The sequence below is a fragment of the Mustela erminea genome, chromosome 8 (genome assembly GCF_009829155.1).
Source record: "Mustela erminea isolate mMusErm1 chromosome 8, mMusErm1.Pri, whole genome shotgun sequence".
Lineage (NCBI taxonomy): Eukaryota > Metazoa > Chordata > Mammalia > Carnivora > Mustelidae > Mustela > Mustela erminea.
In genome coordinates this window covers 16229306-16251401 of record NC_045621.1, presented here as the reverse complement: position 1 = coordinate 16251401, position 22096 = coordinate 16229306, and the positions used below count along the sequence as shown (strand labels likewise).

Sequence of the window (22096 nt, the reverse complement as noted above, 5' to 3'; positions counted from 1 at the left end):
CTCTCCTCTCTGTGAAAGCGATCACAAATGTGGTAATGAGCTAACTCCAATGCAACCGAACTTCTAATCCCCCCGACACTTTCTGATTGGGCACTGCACCAAGATTTGGCATAGAAAAGGCACCTGGAGTGCTGTCGGATGATCTCTTCAGGGATAATGGACCAAGGAACTGAGCCTGTAATGATTTCATATCAGTTTGTTCAAGTTCAGTTGCTATTAATTGGGTTCAAGTTCAGCTCCAGTTCACACAATCTAAATAAATAGCTGTTGAAACCAGCTTAGTGCCTGGCACAGTATGTATCTTTGTAACTAACAAGAAGCAAGCAAAAGAGAAAGATGGAGAGAGACATCTTGCATAGATATTGTCTGGTGTAAACAGTCTGCCTAGTGGATGTGTGAAGTAAGGGGGTTGGGGGCCCCAACAGTGTTCTGGCTTGTTACAGTTGTGCATGGTTACACTGCTTAACAAATGATAATATTCTGAAGAACTGCGCCTGAAAACAGTTTTAAACATAGGAAAACTTGCACATCATTCCGGAGAACAGCTGCGGGTGAAATGCTGTCTTGAAGTTAACATGGTCTAAAATCTAGACTTTCTCTGTACTTTCTACCTATCTTGGCAATTCTAAGGAATTAATTCTACTGTAATTTAAGCAAAATCTGAAAAAGAAATGTTTTAGACAAATTCACTGTTAAACAGAGAAAAGGAGCGACATTACAGAGAAAAAATCTATTTAAAAATAAGGCTTTGCATATTTTATGGGAAAAATCAATCTCAAATCTATTCTGTTCTAGCCCATTAAGATTCACTCTAAGTTGGTTTCACTAGGATGAAATTTAAAATACATTTCTAAAGAGCATTGGTATAAAATTTTGAATGGAGGCATTTTCTAATTCAATGTTCACTGGCAAATTCCGATCGCTGGTAAATTCAGTCATAAGTAGTGTGCTTAAAACTAGACTGTTCAAGAAGATACTGGCATGGTCATTTAACAAAGTAACAGAATTATGGATGGAAGGCAATTATGTACAGATAAATTAGACAGGATATATAATACAAATCTATTTTTTGTGACACAGTAATACACCTTTTAAAGTAGAACTAGTTGAATTTGAGTGAATATAATCATTAGATTTATTATTCTTGTATTGTTTAAAGCTGAACAATGAAATAAGTTGATTACTGAAAGCAGAAAATTATGGAAATAAGGGTAGTATAAAGGCTTGAATTTATTTGAAAAGGTAAATTCCTGATATTTTGGATTTTTTTGATCTTCTTTTTTTTGGTTTACCTTTCCTAAGCAAAAGCAAAAGACATTTGATCACTTGGGAAGAATGTGGCACCCTAACAATGCATCTGAACTATAATAAAGTGCAAGAAAAAAAGACATGTGGTATGGAATTAAAAGGATCAGATTGGAAGGGAATGGGTAGGAGTTTGGGTGAGTCTGGTGATGGGTATTATGGAGGGCACGTATTTACGTGGAGCATCGGGTGTGGTGTAAAAACAATGAATGTTGGAACACTGAAAAGAAATAAATAAAATAAAATAAAATAAAATGGGGAAAAAAAGGATCCAGATTCCCTATTTCTACCATTTACATCATGTATGAACAGGTCAAGTTCTTTAACTTAGCTGAATCTCAGTTTCCTCATACTTCAGCTAAAAATGAAAAGAAAACACATTGGATCATTGAAAAGAGTTAATGTGAATGAATAATGTCCAGCAAAATGCTTACAACGTATTAGGTGTCCAATAAATAGTGTCTCCTCCTGCTTGCCACAGGAGGAGACACTTGCCTCCTAATGCCACATCACAATCCCAGGCACTCTGGTCCACTTTGTAGTCAGTCTTTCCAAAGGGACCACCACAGCAGCTGCTATGAAGTTAACCCTAAAAAGTAAGGGGTAATCATTTGTGGTCCCAGTGCTTCATTGGAATCAGGCAAACCTGCAACACATACTTTGCTTACTATGTAAAATAAAATTTATTGTACAACATCTAGATAATTATTTTATACTACATTCCAGCTACTCATCATCTGTTCTCGAATCCTCAAGAGAGTTTTAAAATCTGTGTTTGGCCAGTGTGGATGTTTTTCTTTTGAACTGTTCAAATAGTCCTTTTCAGGACACCTTTCCGGTTGTAGACCTATCTATATAGGTTCACGAAATTATTCACATTTGCTTTACTTACTACTTTAGAGTTCTGCTGTTTTGAGGCAACCCATAGATAATTGTGCTTTCTCTGCCCTTCTGTCACCCATCACCTCCCTCTGAACTCTGTCACCCTTTCCACTGAGGTGCTCTGAGGCAAGGTCGCTTGGGGAGTCCCTTCCTGGTCAGATTTCCAGTTCAAGTAGTCGTGGTCTCTGAAGGGAAGGCCTCTAGCGGGACCTCACTTTCAGGCTGACAACTCCCATCTGTTCCCTGTTAGCCCGCCCGTGTTAACCTTTGCCTTGTTTGCTTGACTTTGCTCATCTCTAATTTCAGATGGAGCGCTCAAGGACAGGAGTGGGATATGGTGTTCCGAAAGACCAACCGTGAGGGCAACTCATCAGAGTCTGCAAACTGAAGTGCCCTACCCCATAACCCCAGAGTTTTTAAACATGGAGGGAAATGCCACCTTATGGCAGTATTACCCATCTGACTTTGACAACATACAGACATTTCAAAAATAATGTTGTATACAGAACAAGTCCCCTAAATCTAATAAGCATAGATGGCTTTCCCCAGATCCTTCCTAAATTACCAATTCTCTAAAGAAATGTTATAATTGTAAATGTGATTTGATCTGGAAATAAACTTATTATTTTTATCTGAAAATATAACTCTTCCCCTTGTTTTTTATTAATGAATTTATAAGATAGGGTTTTTTTTTCCCCCAAGGCCAATGAGAACCTGTCTGCATTTAAGAAATTCTATGAAGTATTTAGATGAAACTAAGAATAACACATTGATTTAATTAAACAAAAAGGAGAGGCTCTAAGCAACTATTACGTTTCTGGTCTTATAGGCAGTATTAGGTAGTATAAACCCATGCCTTCTCTTTAAGGAACACACAGGGATACTTGGAAACACATGTAAAGAAATATGAACCACGTAAGACAATTTTTTCATTAAGGACAAAGCCGAGCAGTGTAATCCACCAAAACACGGTACAAGATCTAAAAGGCAACTTGTCAATGTTGTCCAAGAGGTCAGAAGGGTCTACATGGGCAGGTGGGCTGGGAGTGCCCCAATATTAAGGCTGAGATTTGAATGGCTAGAGAAGATAGGAGAAGTCATTCTAAGTGAAGGAAAAATGCAAAATCGATGAGGAAGGGACAAGGACGACCATAGCACGGAGCCCAGGGAAGGGGAGTAGCCTTAGGCCACTTTTTTCATATAAACTAATTGTGTAAGAATGAGCTACAGCACAAATGCATCCTTACCTTTTCATGAAGGACTGACACTTCACCACCATGGGCAGACGTCTACGTCAGAGCCAAAACCCAGAAAAGCAGTTTCTAGCCAGCACTGCCCTGCCCACTGTGTCCTATGTCTCGGCCAGTTCTCTAACCAACTTCGATCTTTATGTTTGCATCCCGGATATCTTTTTCTTTCTCTGTACTTTCTCCTAATTTTTGTCTTTGTAAGTCTGACACTTTTCTTTCAAGAACCATTCCATCTACCTTCCGGGAAATGTGAATCAAAACCACAGTGAGGTGCGACTTCACTCCCCCGTGGATGACCGTCATCAAAACGACAGATAAGAACAAGGGTTTGTGAGGCTGTGGAGACACTAGAGCCCTAATGTACTGCTGGTGGACATACAAAGTAATATGGCAGCTGTGGAAGGAACAACAGAGCTTCGTAGATGCTTAACTTCAGGGTTAGCATGTGACCCAGGAATTTGACTCCTAGGTCCATATCCAAAAGACATGAACACATATGTGCACACAGAAACTTGTATAAAAATGTTCTTAACAGCGTTATTCATAATAGCCAAAGTGTGGAAACAAACTGGACATCCATAACTTGATGAATGGCTAAATGAAATGTGGTATATCTGTAAAATGGAATATTTTTTGGCAATAAATATAAATGAAATACCGATACTTGCTGCAACAGAGATGCATCTGGAAAGCATTACGCTAAATTCAATAAGCCAGTCACAAAGGATCACCTATTGTATGATTCCATTTACATGAAATGTCCAGAAGAGGCCAATCTATAGAGACACAAAGTAGATAAGTGGTTACCTAAGGCTGGGGCTGGGTTGGGGAGTGGGGGGTGTGAGGTTAGGGTTGTTCTGAAGGGGTGCAGGGTTTCTGTGTGGTGTGGTAAAAAAAATGTTCTAAATTGTTGTGATGATAGTTGCATGATTCTGTGAATACATTAAAACCCACTAAATTGGGGCGCCTGGTGGCTCAGTGGGTTAAAGTCTCTGCCTTCAGCTCAGGTCATGATCCCAGAGTCCTGGGATGGAGCCCCATGGGCTCTCTGCTCCTCAGGGAGCCTGCTTCCTCCTCTCTCTCTCTGCCTGCCTCTCTGCCTACTTGTGATCTTTGTCAAATTAATAAATAAAATTAAAAAAAAAAACACTGAATTGTACACTTTAAGCAGATGGATTCTCTGTTGGGAATTACATCTTAATAAGCTGTTAGAAGAGCCAGCCATTCTGATGACTTGGTTGTAAAAGGTACTTTTGTTCTGAGTCCTAATAGCTTCTTAGAGCTTCTTAGAGCTGAGGGAGTACTGCAGGTTTGGGCCAGGGACAGAGACTTAGCAGCAGAACCCACTGGCCAAGTAAAACAGAGCCTGGAACATAATAAGCAAAACAGAAAAAAGTCAATATTTTATTAATCTACATGTAAACTTTTTAGTTACAGAGCTAACTCAGATTGGTAACCTTGCCACCAACTCACCAATACTTAATTACAAGCTTGGGTCAAGAATGATGAGCCTCTCCTGATGCGGAAGAGTCCAGGTATAATACACTTACTTAACTGCGTATATTATTTTTATTATACCTTTCAAAAGCATTTAAAGTCAAACATTTCTGTAATAATTGCAGAACCACCTGATTCGACAAGGGATCAGCTCAAAACACTTAATCTAGTCCAATACTATGTTTGTAAATGAGAAAATGTAGGTGCCTTATTCGTATGGCCAATAAGTGTGATTTGGTCTCCTGACTAGACTTGCCTGAGCAGGTTACCAAGCCCAGTTCCTGAGACAGATTCGAAGTCTCCAAACTTCGGCTCTTCTTCCCACACTTACTGATCTCATTTTATATTCTGAATATGAAATGGAAGAAATCATGCTATACACAGTGGATAAATAAGTAGGTAAGTGTACACAGATATATCACACCCATTTACTACCCCAGAGAGTGAATGTCTCAGAGAATTCCAAATCACTCACTCTTAGACTCCCAGTGCTTAGCATGGTGCCTGGCAATAGCGTATGCTCACTAAACACTGAAGGAATTTATAGCTGAGGAATAAACTTTATCCTTTATCTTCTAGTATCACTAAAAAACAAAGATTTCTAAATGAGAGTTCTAGTCCCTGTCTCTAACCACCTAAATACCACCTAAATAGCACCTCTGCGGAAACTAACGGTGTCATAAATTATGCTTCCCTCTTCCCTCCCAGCAGCACCCCTTGGACCTGTTTCTACCAATGGTACCACCTTCCTGCTAGTCATCGTGACAGGGCCAGGGTGAGAGAGGGCCCATATAGGACAGTTCAGTAGTGTCTATGACCACTTTGTTTAGGCAACTGAGACTAAGCAGAAATTAAGTCAGTAAGCAGATCACTGATGCGGGTGATGGCCAGGAAGAGCACTTTGGCGAGCATGAGAGTCTTTTTTGAGACCAATCAGCAAAGCCAGGGAAAATGGTGAGATATTATTCAAGACAATGGTCCAGGCTAGGACAGACATTCACAGAAGTAAAAAGCAATGAGTGTGTGTGTTTTGTTTTTGGTTTTTTACTCCCTTTAGGCATTGTTAAGATGCTATTGGAGTTTTAGATTAGTGAATGGTTACTCTGAATAACCAAAACCAAAACAAAACAAAAACAAAACTCAGAGGAAATAAGCCATCTGCCAAAATGTTCTTGACCAGGAAAGTGGCAACCAAAATGTATCTTCAGAAGCAAGAATAGGAGAGTGACTAAATAAAAAGAAATTAAATTAAATTTTAGTTCATTCATTTTTTTTTTCCTTAGCAGGACATATTTGTTACAATTACCACATTTCCCCAAAGTGAGGGTGCAGTGTTCTGTCTGTGCTATAAACTGGCTTAGCTGGCTTAAGTATTTGTAACCTTACACTACGCTTCTGTAGGCCAGGCACTGGCTTACAGGCTTTGCATTCCCTTGGCAAACCCTGCAAAGGTAGACATGATTACCCAGTTTGAGAGAGAAAAGTCCCAAGACAAGAGAAGGTACATAATGGGGGCAGAGCTAGGGTTTTAACCCTGGTTTAACTCTTACCTCTGTGCTCTTTCCTCCAGACCCGTGGTCTCTAGACACAACTTTCCTCTTAATAGGAAAATAGGGAGTGGGAGGTGGCAGGGGTTAAAGAGGGAAAATTCAGAGAATATTTGCACAGCTCTGAGAACAGAATGTTCTGCTCCTAAACATATAACCATGGATATTTGGATAGAAAGATCCTCTAGTAGAGAAGGGTAATTCACAGGCTGCCCAAGCTTAATGGAAATATCTCTTATGAATAATCAATTCCCTCTGTTTTAATTCTTTTTGTACTGTGTAATCTTGTGCCCTGTGATTTGGTCTCCTGACTAGACTTGCCTGAGCAGGTTACCAAGCCCAGTTCCTGAGACAGATTCGTCCTCTATAGTGCACCGATCGAGTGCTATAAGTCCACAAATCCATCTTTCAGGGGTCTCAGCCCTTGGAGCCTGCTCACCTTCAGAAAAACTAATAAAATTGTATGTGTGGACCCTAAAAGCAGAGGGGCCCATTACATAAAATTTTTCAGTAATCAAAGGACTTTCATATCTACTCTATGCCACAATGAGATTAATGTCTCTCGAATATAACTATTCCATTTCTGCTAACCCCACCCTAGGTTCAGTGTATTTAAAGTAGAAAATTCTAGACAGTGCATTTTGTAATTATCCTGAAGTAGTAAGTCTTGGTAAGATCCTCTTTACTTCTTGACTTTATCTTGTAAAAAATGCCCAGTTGGTTTTCCCATTCTGGTTTCATTTAGCACGTAAGTTAATAGACAGACATAGACTCAAATCCTGTTTGCTACACCTGTGAAATCTGTATGACTTTGAGCAAGTAGCAAAACATGCCTAAAACTCTACTTCGTCATTCGGAAATGGAAATAATGATGGAATTTATCTATAAGAATTGTGAAGATAAGAAATTCACCTAAAGTGCTGTATAGAGCCTAGTGCCTGAAACACAGTTATGTTTATATTTAAAAATATAAATTATTATATTTTTATAATATATTTTAAAATAGTTAAATTCAATGCATTTAACCATTTAGGCAACTGTTCCTTCTACTACCTTGCGTACTTTCATGGCCCCCATTCATCCATAGCCTTGAATCTCTCTCCATAGTGTGGCACCTGATGCCTTGCACAGTGTGATACCACATACTTTCAAGTCTATGACCTGATGTCAGTGAGGCTGATCCAGGGTCTCTCAACCACCATAACTTTCTCACTCTCTAAGCTTTTGCTCAGACTAACTATACAGAAAACTGTCTGTATCTGTAACATTTCTTTCTATTCCTTACTAATTTCTGGTCCTCATCTTATGTCCCAAGAACTCCATGAATTATTCCTATACCTCCTAAACCCCAGTAAATTCTTGCTTCTGTGGACTCTTATGAAGCCGATGAGAACTATCTACAAGTTGCTTATGTGTGTTTTATTTAACTCGCATACCTCTATTTCATTCTCCACTTAGATTGTTTTAACTTTCCAAGGGTAGCACGCTTGGTCATCTAAGAAGGAAAGCTAAGAAGGGATAGTCGGGTGTTCAGCTAGACAGCAAGCACATTCTGCACGCCTCAAAGGACAGTGGTCCACGTTCAGAGAAGCCACAGACAATAAGTGCAGAAGACAGGTGGCTAGCACGGAACAAGATTAGTGACTTGCAGACCATGATTCACGGGATCCTGTTTCCAGAAGATGAGGCCCCCACAGGTGGCTCTTGGTCTTCTTGTTCTCGTGTGAGTCAGAGTAACACCACGTTCATTCCTTTTATATGCTGCATAAAAATTTCTTGGAAAGAAATGAATCCACAGATTAGGCAGCTTCTGAAAATCAGTGGACCACAAAACCATTCGTGTTGCTGGTAGCTCCTGAGTGCTGCTCTAGACAAGTGCCTCATCTAGGAAGTGAGTGTGTGGCACAGGCACATGTGTGGAGACCAGTGTGGCTGTACTATGGAAAGCAAGATGGCAAAGGAAATGAGAGGAGCCTACCACAGAGGTAGGCAGGGGTCAGCACAGGTAGGTCCAGGAGGTGCAAAAGGGTTTGAATTTCATGCTGTGTGCCAGATAAAGCCATCATAGTTCTCAATCATTATAGTTCTCAGTCCTCATGATCTGATTTATACAGTATAAATTCTACATTTATATTTTCTATTTGCATGTTACCTATTTTTTAAAAATGTTTTAAAGGTTTATTTATTTATTTATTTATTTGACCAACAGAGATTACAAGTAGGCAGAGAGGCAGGCAGAGAGAGAGAGGAGGAAGCAGGCTCCCTGCTGAGCAGAAAGCCCGATGTGGGGCTCGATTCCAGGACCCTGGGACCATGACCTGAGCTGAAAGCAGAGTCTTTAACCCACTGAGCCACCCAGGCACCCCTGCATGTTTTATTTTAAAAGATCATTTAAGCTGCTTTGCAAAGTATGGATTGTAGAGAGATAAAAGCGATTATTGTAGTTGTACTACAGAGATAATAGTGGTTTGGCCTTGGCAGAGAAGGAGTCAGATTCGAGACATTACAGAGATAAAACTGATTTTCCAATTTTTCATCTCCAGACAAATGAACTTAAATGTCTTTGTTGGTAGTGGGGGGACTCAGAGTATAGAGACACTTTGGGCAGGTAGATTCTGGATTTCAGAGGTGAACAAGCAGGCTTAGATAATAAAGCTCCCAACTAGAAAAGTAAACCCGTCCTTCCATTCATTCGCCTCTTACTTCCCGAATGACTAAGTGCCCCCATGTTGTGCTGGATCCTGGGCATCCAAAGTCAAATTGGGCCAAATGTTCCAGACTAGGTAAGAAACTGCACTGCATAGGATGTGTCCCCAGCAGCAGCGGTGAGACAATACGGAAACAGAGGACACAGCAGATATCAACACCCTTTACACCAACCTTTACATCAACACCCCCAAATCTGTTCATTCATTCATTCATTCATTCATTCATTTCCGTCATTCACTCATTCACTTCCTCTGTGAGCCACCTCGATGTTCCATGTTACTGAGTTGTGCAACTCAAGACTGGGTCATACCAAGATGAATAAGACCCGATCTGTATCCCCCAGGAACTATTTGCATTCTGTCGAAGAGAAAGACATGCAGATGTGTCGGTTAATGTGAGGTGCTAAAATAAAAATACACACAGCTAACTGTTCACGCGACAAACAGAATGTGACCTCTGGAGCCTTCAGCAGGGGCCTACATAAATAAAGGCCCACAGACAGGAACATTCCTTTCTGCCTAAGACATATCAACTTAAACCCTGCTTCCTTACAGAGCTCTCCTCTGGCTCTCCACATCGGGTTCCCTGCCTGCTCTTGTCTTTGTAGCACTTCTCAGAGTCTGCACGCGTGCTACTGGTCGGCCACCCCTCTAGACGAGAAGCTCTGTGAGAGCAGGGGCTGTGTCTGCCCGGCCGCTCGCTGGATTCTCTATGGCAAACACAACATTTGGCCAGGAGGAGATGCTCTTTTGGTAAATATCTTCTGGATGTGTGATTTTTAATACCCAAGACCATCCGAGGCACATTCAGTAGGGCCAGCTGTTGAAGACTAGGTAAGAAATCCACGTGGAAAGATCCTTCCAGGCGAAATTATTTCCCAAAGCTCAGAAGTAAGAGTTGATGAGTAACGTTACTTGGGCCCGTTGCCTGCGAATGGGGGCATCCCAGCCATGAATGCGGTTTCACTTCCTTTGTGGCAACTATCCCTTCATGCTCCGTATCTGAGAACTATAGATAAGAAGGTAGCTCTACCTTGTGGACGTCAATGACTGCCCATGTGACAGTCAGGCATCAGAATCACCAACAAAGAGTGACAGAAATCCACTTGCACCTGCAGAGAGGTTAGCACAGCTGCGGCTGAAATCCAGCTGTCAGGAAATTTCTGGGGTTTGCAGATTTTGTTGGAAAGGACATGAGTCAGGTTGGTATTAGCGGTAGCATGCGAGTGAAATTATTTTTATTTTTATTTGGTGTATGGTTCCACTCTTATTTTCATTTAATTTAAAATAGCAGCATGTCAATGGGAATATAAGAAGCCTTTCTTAAAAATTCTCCAAATCCTAGGAGTGAAGCGGGTTAGCGGGATCATTAGATAGCTAAGTCTGAAGCCAGGCTGTTGACACCGTGAATCCGCAGACACACAGACAGGTATGGAATGATAAGCAGTGAGAGGACGTGTCCTCTCTGTCTACAGATTTCACAGCAGCGTGACACTTTGATTCCCGAACGGCCTAAGTGCTTCCATTGTTTACTTCCATTAACCATGGATCCTCCCTTGTGATAGGGCACAGCAGTGCTGTCCCTTGGCCCCACCTGGTAGCTTGGCAGTTGCTCATCTCAGATAGTTTTCCAGGCACCGAGGTGGCTCAGTCTGTTGAGGGTCCTACTCTTGGTTTCTGATCAGGTCATGATGTCAGGGTCGTGAGATTGTGCCCTACGCTGGACTCTGGCTCAGTTCAGAGTCTGCTTGTCTCTCTCCCTCCTCCTCTGCCTTCCCCACTGTCCCCTGCGCTCTCAAATAAATAAAGAAATACTTTAAAATGTTTCAACCTCTGGTGCTGTGCATAGACCTGCACATGCCAATCCATGGCACTGTCAATCACCTCTCCAGAAGGAGTCGGGAGCTTTGCTAATTTTGCTCCCTCAGTTTCTCTATATTGCAGTAAGATTAGATTTCTGAACCTGCTCAACCTATCCCGTCTCTACCTCCAGTATTAGGCAACTAATCTCAGGTCTTTCCCAAAGTGTGTTCCACTCCACCAGCAGGACTGCCCTCCCCACCCCCTACACTCTGTAGGGGACGTTCGACAATGACTAGAGATACTTCGGTCATCATTAATGTGGGGATAAGCATGGGGTGCTACTGTGGGGTATCTGGTGGGGAGAAGTCAAGAATCTGCTAAAAACCTACAATGCACAAAGCACAGTAAAGAGCCTCTTCATTATACAGAATCAGCCAGTCTGAAAGGTCACTAGTGAGCGCTGAGGTTGAGAAAGCCTGCGTTACACCACGGGATGCACAAACGAGCAAGAGAATAGGTCCTCTACTCTGGAAACTAAGCACTCTCATTGGGAATAATGACATTTATACCGAAGACAGTCCAAGAAAAGAAGTTCAGATGTCTAAAAATAACTATTTTGAATAATTAAACTAGAGTTATAAATTATGAATCGCAGAAGAAGATAGATGAACAAAAGAAGACCACAGAAAGTAAGTAAGAATTGGCATTAGAAGCACAAACAATAGAAACGGCCCTGAGATAACAGATTTGTGGCTGCCTGGGGCGGTCTCAGATGGCACGCTGCCGCCTGGCCAAGGGAAACCGCATTTGGTTCTAAACTCATCCTAGAATCAAGAAGGGAGAGGCAGGGGCCTAGCCTGCCTGGGTAAGGACAGAATGTGAGCAAGACTCAAGATAACACCAAGACGTTAGGTCCCCCAGCAAAACATTTAACACTTTATCTTATTCTTCTGCTTGTGCTAGACAAGTAAGAGTTACTGATTTTCAAATATTTTAAATATAATATTTTAAAATGCTGCATTTGGGAAGTATTTTCATTTGGGAGTTCAAGATAGTTTCTCATGTGCCCGATATCTAGCAGTGTAATAAATTACCTGTGGAATGACTTTAGTGGTTTCACCTTGAGGTACTGTAATAAATATTTCCAACTTGTTTATGGCTCTCTTTCCATGATCCTAACACGGCAAGGAACAACAGGCAGGTTTAAACACTGAAAACTGAAGATAAATAGAGATATACTTAAGTTATATGTGCAGTTCACACATTTTCTTTAATGTGGTTGCATATGTTAAACTATCAAGTATTCATTGTGATTGGCACTTTAAGGAACAGTCTAAAATAAATCCAAAATCCTCAGGATTCTAAGCTTATCCTCCAGACATACTACTGACCATTTCCACCTACTCTTCTTTCTGTGTAAACTTACATCCTGTAACAGCCAAAAATCAAGGGAGGCATGGAAAACAAAATCTCTTCTAGTCACACCTCAGGAGCTTTGGGCAGAATAAGCTGATTAGTCTGTTAACATTTTGAATTCTTCCTCCAAAAGTAAACTTTATAGAAGACACTAGTTATCAAGGTATAGATTGAAAATTACACAAGCAGAAAGAAAAGGAAGATACATACTAAATACAGACTAGGCTAAATATAAAAATTCACCCACCCTAAAACCTTATCACAAAGACAGTAAAATAGCAAAAACGAGCAAGTCCACGAAGACAAGAAAACTGGAGAGAAAATGGGAGCAGGTGAGTGAGGCCTACACAGTGTTGGACGGTGCAAAGGGAAGGCACAAGTAATTATCTGACCAGATGGGAGAACACTGAAGTCTAAGGAAAGCCAGCTGAAGCTGTAAAAACCTAGGAAAGCTCAAGAACTGGGGGAACTCAGTATCTCTGAAAGCTAGTGTGGGGCTGACAATCGGAGGACCAAAAGCAAACCTATAAAATGCTCAGTTAGGTCTTGGCCCATTTCCTCGCATCGGTCTCGAGGCCCCAGGGACTGCCCGTCCCCTTCTCTCATCCTTGCACACATCGGAGTCGCACGCTCTGCAGAGGCTGACCGAAGAGGTCCGACAACGTGAGATGCCAGAAGTAACCAGAGAGGGTGGGTAGACGCACTGTACTGAACCAGGGAACTAAGTGGAAGTCTCAATCACCAAACAGTGAGATCCCCTCTTCTCTTCCCAAGCTAGGTTTCCAAAACACTGCCATCCAGACTTCGTGCTCCAGGCAAGGAGCCTGGAGGAGTCCCCTCTGGGGAGCCTGAGAAGAGAGGCACAGCAGTCTGTCTCCATGATGGCGCCCACTAGTCCCCGGACTCACAGTCCTTTCCTACCGCTAGTCACCTCCGGTACTTCCTACATAGAATTAGCCCATGAGATGAATAAAACAAGGCCAAAATATTGGTATGTCATTTCTGGAATTAGGTCCTAAACAATATTTCTGTCTTGGAGGAATGCTCACTTCCTTTCTCAGATCACTCGTTCTGGGGAAATTCAGTGGCCACACTGAAGCAGCCTATGGACAGCCCTGTGGACACACCCTGGTGGTGAAGGACAGCCAACAATCATGTAAGTACAATCTAGTTAAGAGTGATTTTACTGAGCTGGGCAATTTTTTTTTTTAAGATTTTATTTATTTGACAGACAGAGATCAAAAGTAGGCAGAAAAGTAGTCAGAGAAGCAGGCAGAGAGAGAGGAGGAAGCAGGCTCCCCGCTGAGCAGAGAGCCCTATGTGGGGCTCGATCCCAGGACCCTGGGATCATGACCTAAGCCAGAGGCAGAGGCTTTAACCCACTGAGCCACCCAGGCACCTGTAGCTGGGCAATTATTGAGAAGACTGCGGCCCCTCCTGACAGCTTGGCTATTGTCTCTTGATAGACGGTGACCCAGAATCACCCAGCTAAGCTCCTCCTGCATTTCTGCCACTAACAATCCAGGTGATGTGGTAAATGTTCATCTTTCTAAGCTTCTAAGTTTTGGGGGAATTTATAGATAAACACGAGATTCATGGATAAAGATATTCAGGAGCCCCAGTGAAAAGGCTGTATTTCTATCCAATCAGTTTAAGGATGCTCTCCCCCAACCCCCACCAGACCTCGAACACACAGAGCCTGAAATCATTTTTAGAGGATCCTTCTTAAATACGAACAGACAGCTGAGGATAACAGGTACTTGAGGAAAAACATCTAAGATAAATGGCCAAAACAACTTAGATAAAAGGAATTCAGAAATAACACGCACAAGAGAAGAATTGGAGATGTAATGCCGAATATTAAAAACAACAGAAAGATACTGTATTCATAGCAGAAAAATAGTATGCAAGAAACAAGAAAGCTCAAAGAAATTAAGAGTGCAATGGTGGAAATAAAAAAAAATAATAATAAATACAATTAGGGAAGCAACCCATGACCACCAAAAGATGGATGGAAGAAGAAGGGATGTATATACAATGGAATATTACCCTGCCATAAGAACAAGATCTTGCCATGCAAAAACATGGATGGATGTAGATGGTTTAAAGTTAAGGGAGATAAGTCGGTCAGAGAAAGATAAATATCACATGGTGTCACACGTACATGGGATTTAAGAAGCCAAACAAACACAGGAAAAAAAGAAAGACAAACCAAGAAACAGACTCTTAACTATGGAGAACGAACTGATGGTGACCAGAGAGAAGGTGGGTAGGAGGAGCGGTGAAGCAGGAGGTGGGGACTGATCACTATATTGTACACCTGAAACTAATTAACACTGCATGTTAACTACACTGGAATTTAGATAGAGCGATAGATGGACAGACAGACAGACATACAAAGATGTTCCAAGATAAATTTTAGGAAATGCTTCAAAAAGTAGTACAGACAGACACAGATACGGAAAATAAGAGAGAAAACACAAAGACCTACGACATTTAGGCTTCAGCAAACATGGAATTTCAGAAAGAAGAATGTGCCAGAAAATAAAAAGATGCATTAGCTATCAAATAAATAATACAAGACAGGTTTCCGGAATTGAGTAGCAGAGTTTCTAGATTAAAAAGTCCTACTGAGGGCTCAACTCACTGAAAACACACAGACTTGACAATGTGTGTCCTTGAATTTTCAGAACGCTGGAGGAAAACAGAGGATCCTAAAAGTTTGCAAGAGAAAAAAAGGATCCATGGACAGGCTCTAGAATGAGAATGGCACCATACTTCTCTAAAGCAAAATGAAGGGCTTTAGGGGGAAAAAAAAAAAAAAAAAGCAGTGGCTTCACCTTTCAGAAGTAAGAGATTTCTAGCCAAGAGTCACAAATGCCGCCAGGCTACAAATCAAGCATGATGGCAGAAGGAAGACATTTTTTAGAAATATGCAGTCTCAAAACTTGTTCGCTCTCACACAGTATTTCTTAGAACTACTGAAAGGTGTACTTTATGAAAATAAGGGAATAAACCAAAAACGAGACAACCTGAAATAATGATAAAGGGGGGCGTCCGCCTGAGAGAGGGGTCAAGGGGACCCTCTGCACGGTAGCTGTGCTTTGACCTTGAGAGCAACCAGCTCAGGCTGAAGGAAGAGCACGCAAGGAAGACGCTGGAAGGAATGACTTTGAGAACAAACAAATGGGTGGACTGACAGGCTTAATCAGATTATGGATAGTTTTATATTTCTTTAGGAAATCATTGAAATTTTTATTAATATGCATTAATTACTCAGTTCTAGAAAAATAGTATAAGGAAGGAAACGTGGTCACAACGCATTAGATATACTCTATAGTATACACACATGTATTGTGGGTGTGTAAATATATGTGTGTAAATATATATTTACACATATATGCATATATACAGAGATAAAATAAGTACAAAGCACAGACTGAATCTAGATCATTATAGTTATTTTTTATTTTTATTTTTTAAGGATTTCATTTATTTATTTCAGAGAGAGAGAGCATGAGTATATAATACTCCTGGGTCCATCCATATTGTTGCAAATGGCAAGATTTCATTCTTCTTTATGGTGTAATGGAGTAATATTCCATATATATCACCTGTTCTTTATTTACCGATGAAAACATGGGTTTCTTCTATATCTTGACTACTGTAAATAATGGTACCGTAAACACATGTGTGCGTATATCTTTTTGGAATAAATGCTTTTATCTCCCTGGAGAAATACCCAGGGTTGCGAAATCGAGCCCCCCACGGGGTTCTGTGCTAAGTGCGGGGTCTGCTTATGTTTCTCTCTCTCCCCCTCTGCTCCTACCCCCTGCCTGTTCTCTCTCTCTCCTCAAATAAATAAATAAATCTTTAAAAAAAAAGAATAGAAAATATGCATATATAGTACATTCTCATGCTACTGACGATCCTAGGTTTTTTTGGCTTCGAAGTTGGTGGCAATCATAGTATCACATAAAATCTCATTTCCAGCCTGTCGTATGTTCATCTGATAAGCTAAGTATTTAGTAATGCATAATCTTAAAGAAGAAATGCCACAACCATGTTATAGATGCAAAGGGTCTTTCTTTCGTTGAAGGAAGAAAACTATTCAAGTGAAAAACAGCTCTTCTGACGGGAATGTTTCTGGAAGGCTTCCTTCACTATGGATATTGGATAAAAATGGTGAATTTCCCATCCCTACCTTCAGAAATATGTTCTTTTTCTTTAAAGGGGGGGTGCTTTTCTCTGCCATCAAGTCCACTGGCATTTGACATTACTATTAATTTTTAGAAATGTATTTTTGAAAAGCCCATTTCCTCTCCTTTGCCTTCCACTTGATTGCTCTACTACTGTACTTTCCAATGCTGAATAATAAATGGAAATGAGCTTTATATATCCCTAGACTAAGTAAACTGAGAGATAAAAGTGAGGTATAAAAGCTAATAATCCTCTAAGTATAGAACAGGGCAAAAATGTCTCTCTCGAGGAAATCAATTTAAGAATTGCTGGAAGTGATAAGTCAGAAGATAACAGGTTACCTCTGTGATGCATGTAGAAGTTAATCCCTGTTTAAAGATAATTATCCTTTGTATCAGAGAGGTTGGGTGATTTTTCCAAGATAACACAGCTTCTATATAGGTTACAGAACTACTCTTACAATTAAGAGTCAAGTAGATGAGAAGTTTCAGGAATAAATATTACCATCTAAGTTACATTACAATTAGGGATAAACTAGAGACTGGGAAGAAAAAAAAATAAACTCTAAAAACATTAAGAGCAATACAAGGCAGTACCTGACATAGAGTAAGGGTACAAGTACTTACTGAGTGAATTTATTTATATAAAGCAAATTAAACAGATTTACATGACACCTTATTTCTATATTATGTGATTAGGTCAATTTTGAGGTAACTTTTTTTTTTTTTTTAAGGAAATGGAGGGACTTGGCACATGCGTTGTAATTAAAATAACAAACGTACACCACCTCACTATTTAACACTGTGCTATGTTCAAGATAGGAATGTTCTTTGGCAGTTATTCCTAAAAATTTTGTAGAAGAAACAAATTGATGTTGAAAGAGTCCTAGAATATATTTACCAGGGGTGGGGGCGTATATTACCAAGAAAACACATATATTATGATCCCATTTGTATTAAAAAATAAAATTTAGAAGTGTAGACACCGAAATATTAAAATGTTGTATTCGTGCGTCATTGGGGGCAGTAGGATTGTAGTAACTACTAACTTCTTCCTTTTGATCATCCATATCTCATTCTTAAATTCTTCTGCAATGAGCATACATGACCTCAACGCTCCGTATTAATTTTTCTAACAACTGATTTGAAGGTGTAGCATTTGCACCCAGGCTCTCAGGTCCAAGTTCAGTATTACTTTCCCGGCTGGCTCTTGGCACTGTGCTGAGCTCTTCACACTTTCCAACCTGTCGAGGAGGTCCCGGTTGTCCCCATATCACAGGGAAACTGAGTAAACGAAGGGCGCTCTCTCTCCCATCTCTGAAAAACTTCCAGCAAGCCAGTACAGTGACATTTTTTTCCAAGCATCAGTAGCTGATGCTACTGAGCGCCACAAAACAAATACCCACTCGAGAAAGAGAAAAGGGAAGGAGGGAAGGCAAAAACAAGTGAGACCGGCTTGACTATTAAAAGAACAGAACTTAAACCAGAGGGTGGCTTGTGCCGTGTGCAAGTGGGGCTAAGTGGAATTATAGTGACTCTCCCACTAATTCTCAACAGAAATTGTGCTTCAGGAAGCAGAGGAGCCCAGCAGAGAGGCTGCTTGAGCACACCGAGGGCGAGAGACTGAAAGCCTGCCATAAACGTGACAGGAATCTTGAGAGCCCGTCAGGTTGAGCCCATGAATAGCGCATCTCTCATTTTGGCCGAGATGCTTTATGTCTAATTTCTGGGTCTAATCCTAATAGTTATCCTCACGTATTTGAAGTGATAATAAAGAGAAATGCAATATTTATTTGCCGTATGTATCTTAATTTAATTTATGAAAATATTATCGATATGACATTGCCTTGGCAACTTAACATTTTTCACAATGGACACGCATTACCATCATTTCATTTCATTTCCTTCTGCCTTCATAATATTACCTTAGCATTGTCAGAAAGTTCTCAGGATAGCGATGCAAATCAAAGCTTCATTACAAAGCCAGTGAAATAGCATTATTGCAAGAACATTTCATGAAAGGTAACTACTGTGCATGCTTAGGGCCTGAACTGAAATGATAAAATATAGATTTCATTTATTTTTATAACAAAACCTTATTTAAAAAAAAAATAACACCTAGGCTTCCAAATCTTCACTCCTCAATTCACTTACTCAGAGGGAAAAGAACGATTTCAGAAGCAGGAGCATAGGCTAGAAAATACAAGATATTTCTCATCATCCACACTGACAATGCACTGAATGATTAAATATTCTCTTCCACAGCTCCCTCCATGAGACAAGAACAAAAGAGCCCTCAGGGCTGAAGACCTAGAGGGGGTAATTTCAAGAAGCAATATAGTGATACCCCCAATTTTAATAAGAATACAGACACTCTTCCAATACCTCGCTAACCTAGCCCATCTCCTGAATTACACTATGAAATTGCCTGAAACTCTCCTTAACTTTGTTTCTGAAATTCAGTCTAGACTAATAAAATGAGAAGGGCTTCTTCATGCCTCCCATCCAGGACCCTATTTTGGTAATTCACCTTGCTGTATACCAAGAGTCTCTAACGATCTAGTTTCCAAGCTAGACACCACGGAAGACCCAAAGCCCTCCATATCATGGCTACTTTAGGAAGGCGATGAGAAAAATCAGATGCACATAAATAACTGCATTCATGAAAAAAATTAAGATAGTCAAATTCACAGAAGCAGAGTATAGAACAGTGGTTGCTAGGGGGTAGGGAGGGAAGAATGGGGAATGGTAGTACAATGCATATAAAGTTGCAGTTGCAAAGATGAATAAATTCTGAAGAATATAATGCCTATAGTTAACAATACTGAATTGTGCCCTGAAAAACTTAAGAGTGTAGATTTCATGTTAAATATTTTCACCACAGAATTAAAAAAAAATTTTTTTTAAAGCAAGGAGAAATCTTTTGGAGGTGAGGTGTATGTTTATTACCTTGATTGTGGTGATGGTATTACAGGTGTATGCATATGCCTAAATTCACCAAAATGTGCACATCGAATACATGCAACTTTCTGTATACTAAATATACCTTAATAAAGCTGAAAAGAAACAACGAAGTGAATTAATACATTCCATAAATATTTATTGCTTGCTCCAATGTGGCAGGCACTATTCTAGGCACTGGGGACATAAAAGAAAAAACAGACAGTGATCCAAGTTCTAGGAGAACTTATAGACAACAAAGTCAACTCGCTTACAATGAGAGATGTGGGTGAAAGCTATGGATAAACAAAGATCAGGGATGCCTGAGTGGTTCATCATTTGTCTTTGGCATGGGTCATGATCTCAGGGTCCTGGGATGGAGTCCTGCATTGGCCACTTGCTCAGCGGGGAGCCTCTTCTCCCTCTCTCTGCTACTCCACTGCTTGTGTACTCTCTCTTTCAAATAAATAAATAAATAAATTCTTTAAACAACAACAAAAAAAGGCAACAAACAGACACAAATATCATAGTGCAGGCCAGGGGCAGGGTTCAATTTTAAATAGAGTGTGTGGTTAGGATAGACCTTTGAGAAGGTAATTTTTGAGCAAAGGGGTGAAGGAGGTAACATAGGTACCTATGTAGATCTTTGGAGGGATCAAACCATCAGGGCAAAACTGGAAGGATATCAGATATTTGTGTATAACAGCAAGATCAATGAAACCAGTACATGGGAAAGTAAGAGGTCAGAGAAGTAATAAGGGCTAGATAATAAAGGCCTTGTGATCCACTGTGTGGAGGGGTGGAGCATAATGTCCTATCGCCTGCCCCAAGACACCTATGTCCTAATTCCTGGAACCTGTGAATATGTTGCATTAGATGTCAAGGGGAAATCAGGATAGCAGATGGAGCTAACATTGCTAATCTGTTGGTCTTAAAACAACAAGATTTTCCTGGATTATTTGGGTGGGTCCAAGGAAATCACAAGGGACCTTTAAGTGTGGCTGAGGGAGGAAAAAGAATCAGTGACAGAATGATAAAGCATGAGAAAGGCTCAGTAGGCCATTGTTGGCTTTGAGGATGGAAAGGGACTAGGAGCCAAGAAATGCAGCTGACATTTATAAACTGGAAAGGCAAGAAAACAGATTCTCCCCTAGAGCTTCCAGAAAGGAACTCGGTCCTGCCAACCCTTGATTTTAGCCCAGTAAAATTCTAAACTATAAAGCAATCAATTTGTATTGTTTTAAGCTACCAAGTTTGTGGTAATTTCTTATAGCATCAATAGAAAAAATAATCTATCCATCAGAAGGAATCTGAGTTTAACTTTGTGAAAACAAATAAAGGAGACCTCAACAAAATGGAATTAAGAGGCCCTGAAGTGGGAGCTCTCAGGCACTAGCAGCTACCCCAAGAAGCGTATCTTGAATCCCCTAACAGGAAGAACCTTACTTTGCATACCTTAGCAGGAGGAAGGAAGAATATCTCCTTCTCCAGCAACAGCCCAGCCAATGAGAAACTGCCACACTTAGCCAATGAGAAGCCGTAAAAGCACCTCCCAGCTTTTTCATTTGCCCTATAAAAGCAAACCCCTCCTCTCTGTTCTCCAGACTTGGCTATGGTTTGCCATAGTTTGCTTGCCCTGAATTGCAGTTCTCTGCTATTCTGAATACACTCATTTGGCACAAAAAATAGTTGGCTCTTTGTTTTTTAAGGTCAACAACTCTAAATGAACTGGGAAGTTACTAGATGACTTGGAACAGGGGAGCGACCTCCCCTGACCTCCATTTAAAAAATTCACTCTTGTTTCAAGGTAAGGATAGACTATGGAAGAGCAGGGGTGGAGGCAGGAGAGCAGGCGGAAGGTTTTCAGAGGATGAGAGGGTGGAAGACTGAACAAGAGCTGTCCACCTAGAGGCGGCTGGAAATAAGTAGTGGCTGAATGATTAGGATGAAGGAAAGACAGTGCTCTAGGAGAGCGGGACTCAAGACTCCCTGAAAAAGGACGTGTTTGATTTGAACCTAGAAAGACCACACACTTCCCTTTAGATAAAAATGTCGGTGGAGAAGAGAGCTGGATGTGGGTGAGCAGGGGGAAGTTTCATACTGAACAAAGCATATTAAGGGCACAGAGCTGGAAAGTTCAGCATGGGGACCATTCAATGATGTGGGCTGTCTGAAATGTCAGGGCCGGGCTTTTTTTCTTTTTTTTTTAAAGGCTTTAGATTTTGTTCTTTAAATGTAGTTTACAGTCTGCAAGAGGGCAGGAACAGGACTGTTTGAGAGAAGACCAAGTATTTATTTATGACTTCTTTGGCTGGTAAGCTAGGAACATAACACTTTCACCTTATAAATGCTATCTACCTCATGACTATTGACAAGCTTTAAGGGAATTGATGGGCTTTTGGGTTTTTAAACTATTCACATGAACAATATGAATGTTACTAGTAGCTACTTACACTAGGAGATGGAGTAAATATATTTTTGTTTGGGAGACTTTCTTAATATTTCTTGGGGAGTTTGGTCTGTAAAGTAAAATTTTAATATATTTCCAC

General features: G+C 40.6%; 1 protein-coding gene and 1 long non-coding RNA gene across 5 annotated transcripts in view; one reads left to right on the top strand and one right to left on the bottom strand.

Moving 5' to 3' along the window:
• Positions 1-22096, bottom strand: part of PARD3B (par-3 family cell polarity regulator beta) — a 1046926-nt gene that overhangs the window by 588371 nt on the left and 436459 nt on the right. The gene's annotated exons all lie outside the window — the stretch shown is intronic.
• LOC116596820 lies at positions 14500-20564 on the top strand. The gene is made up of 3 exons (XR_004288324.1): positions 14500-14677; positions 17512-17521; positions 20554-20564. It is a non-coding gene; the product is annotated as an uncharacterized LOC116596820 (long non-coding RNA).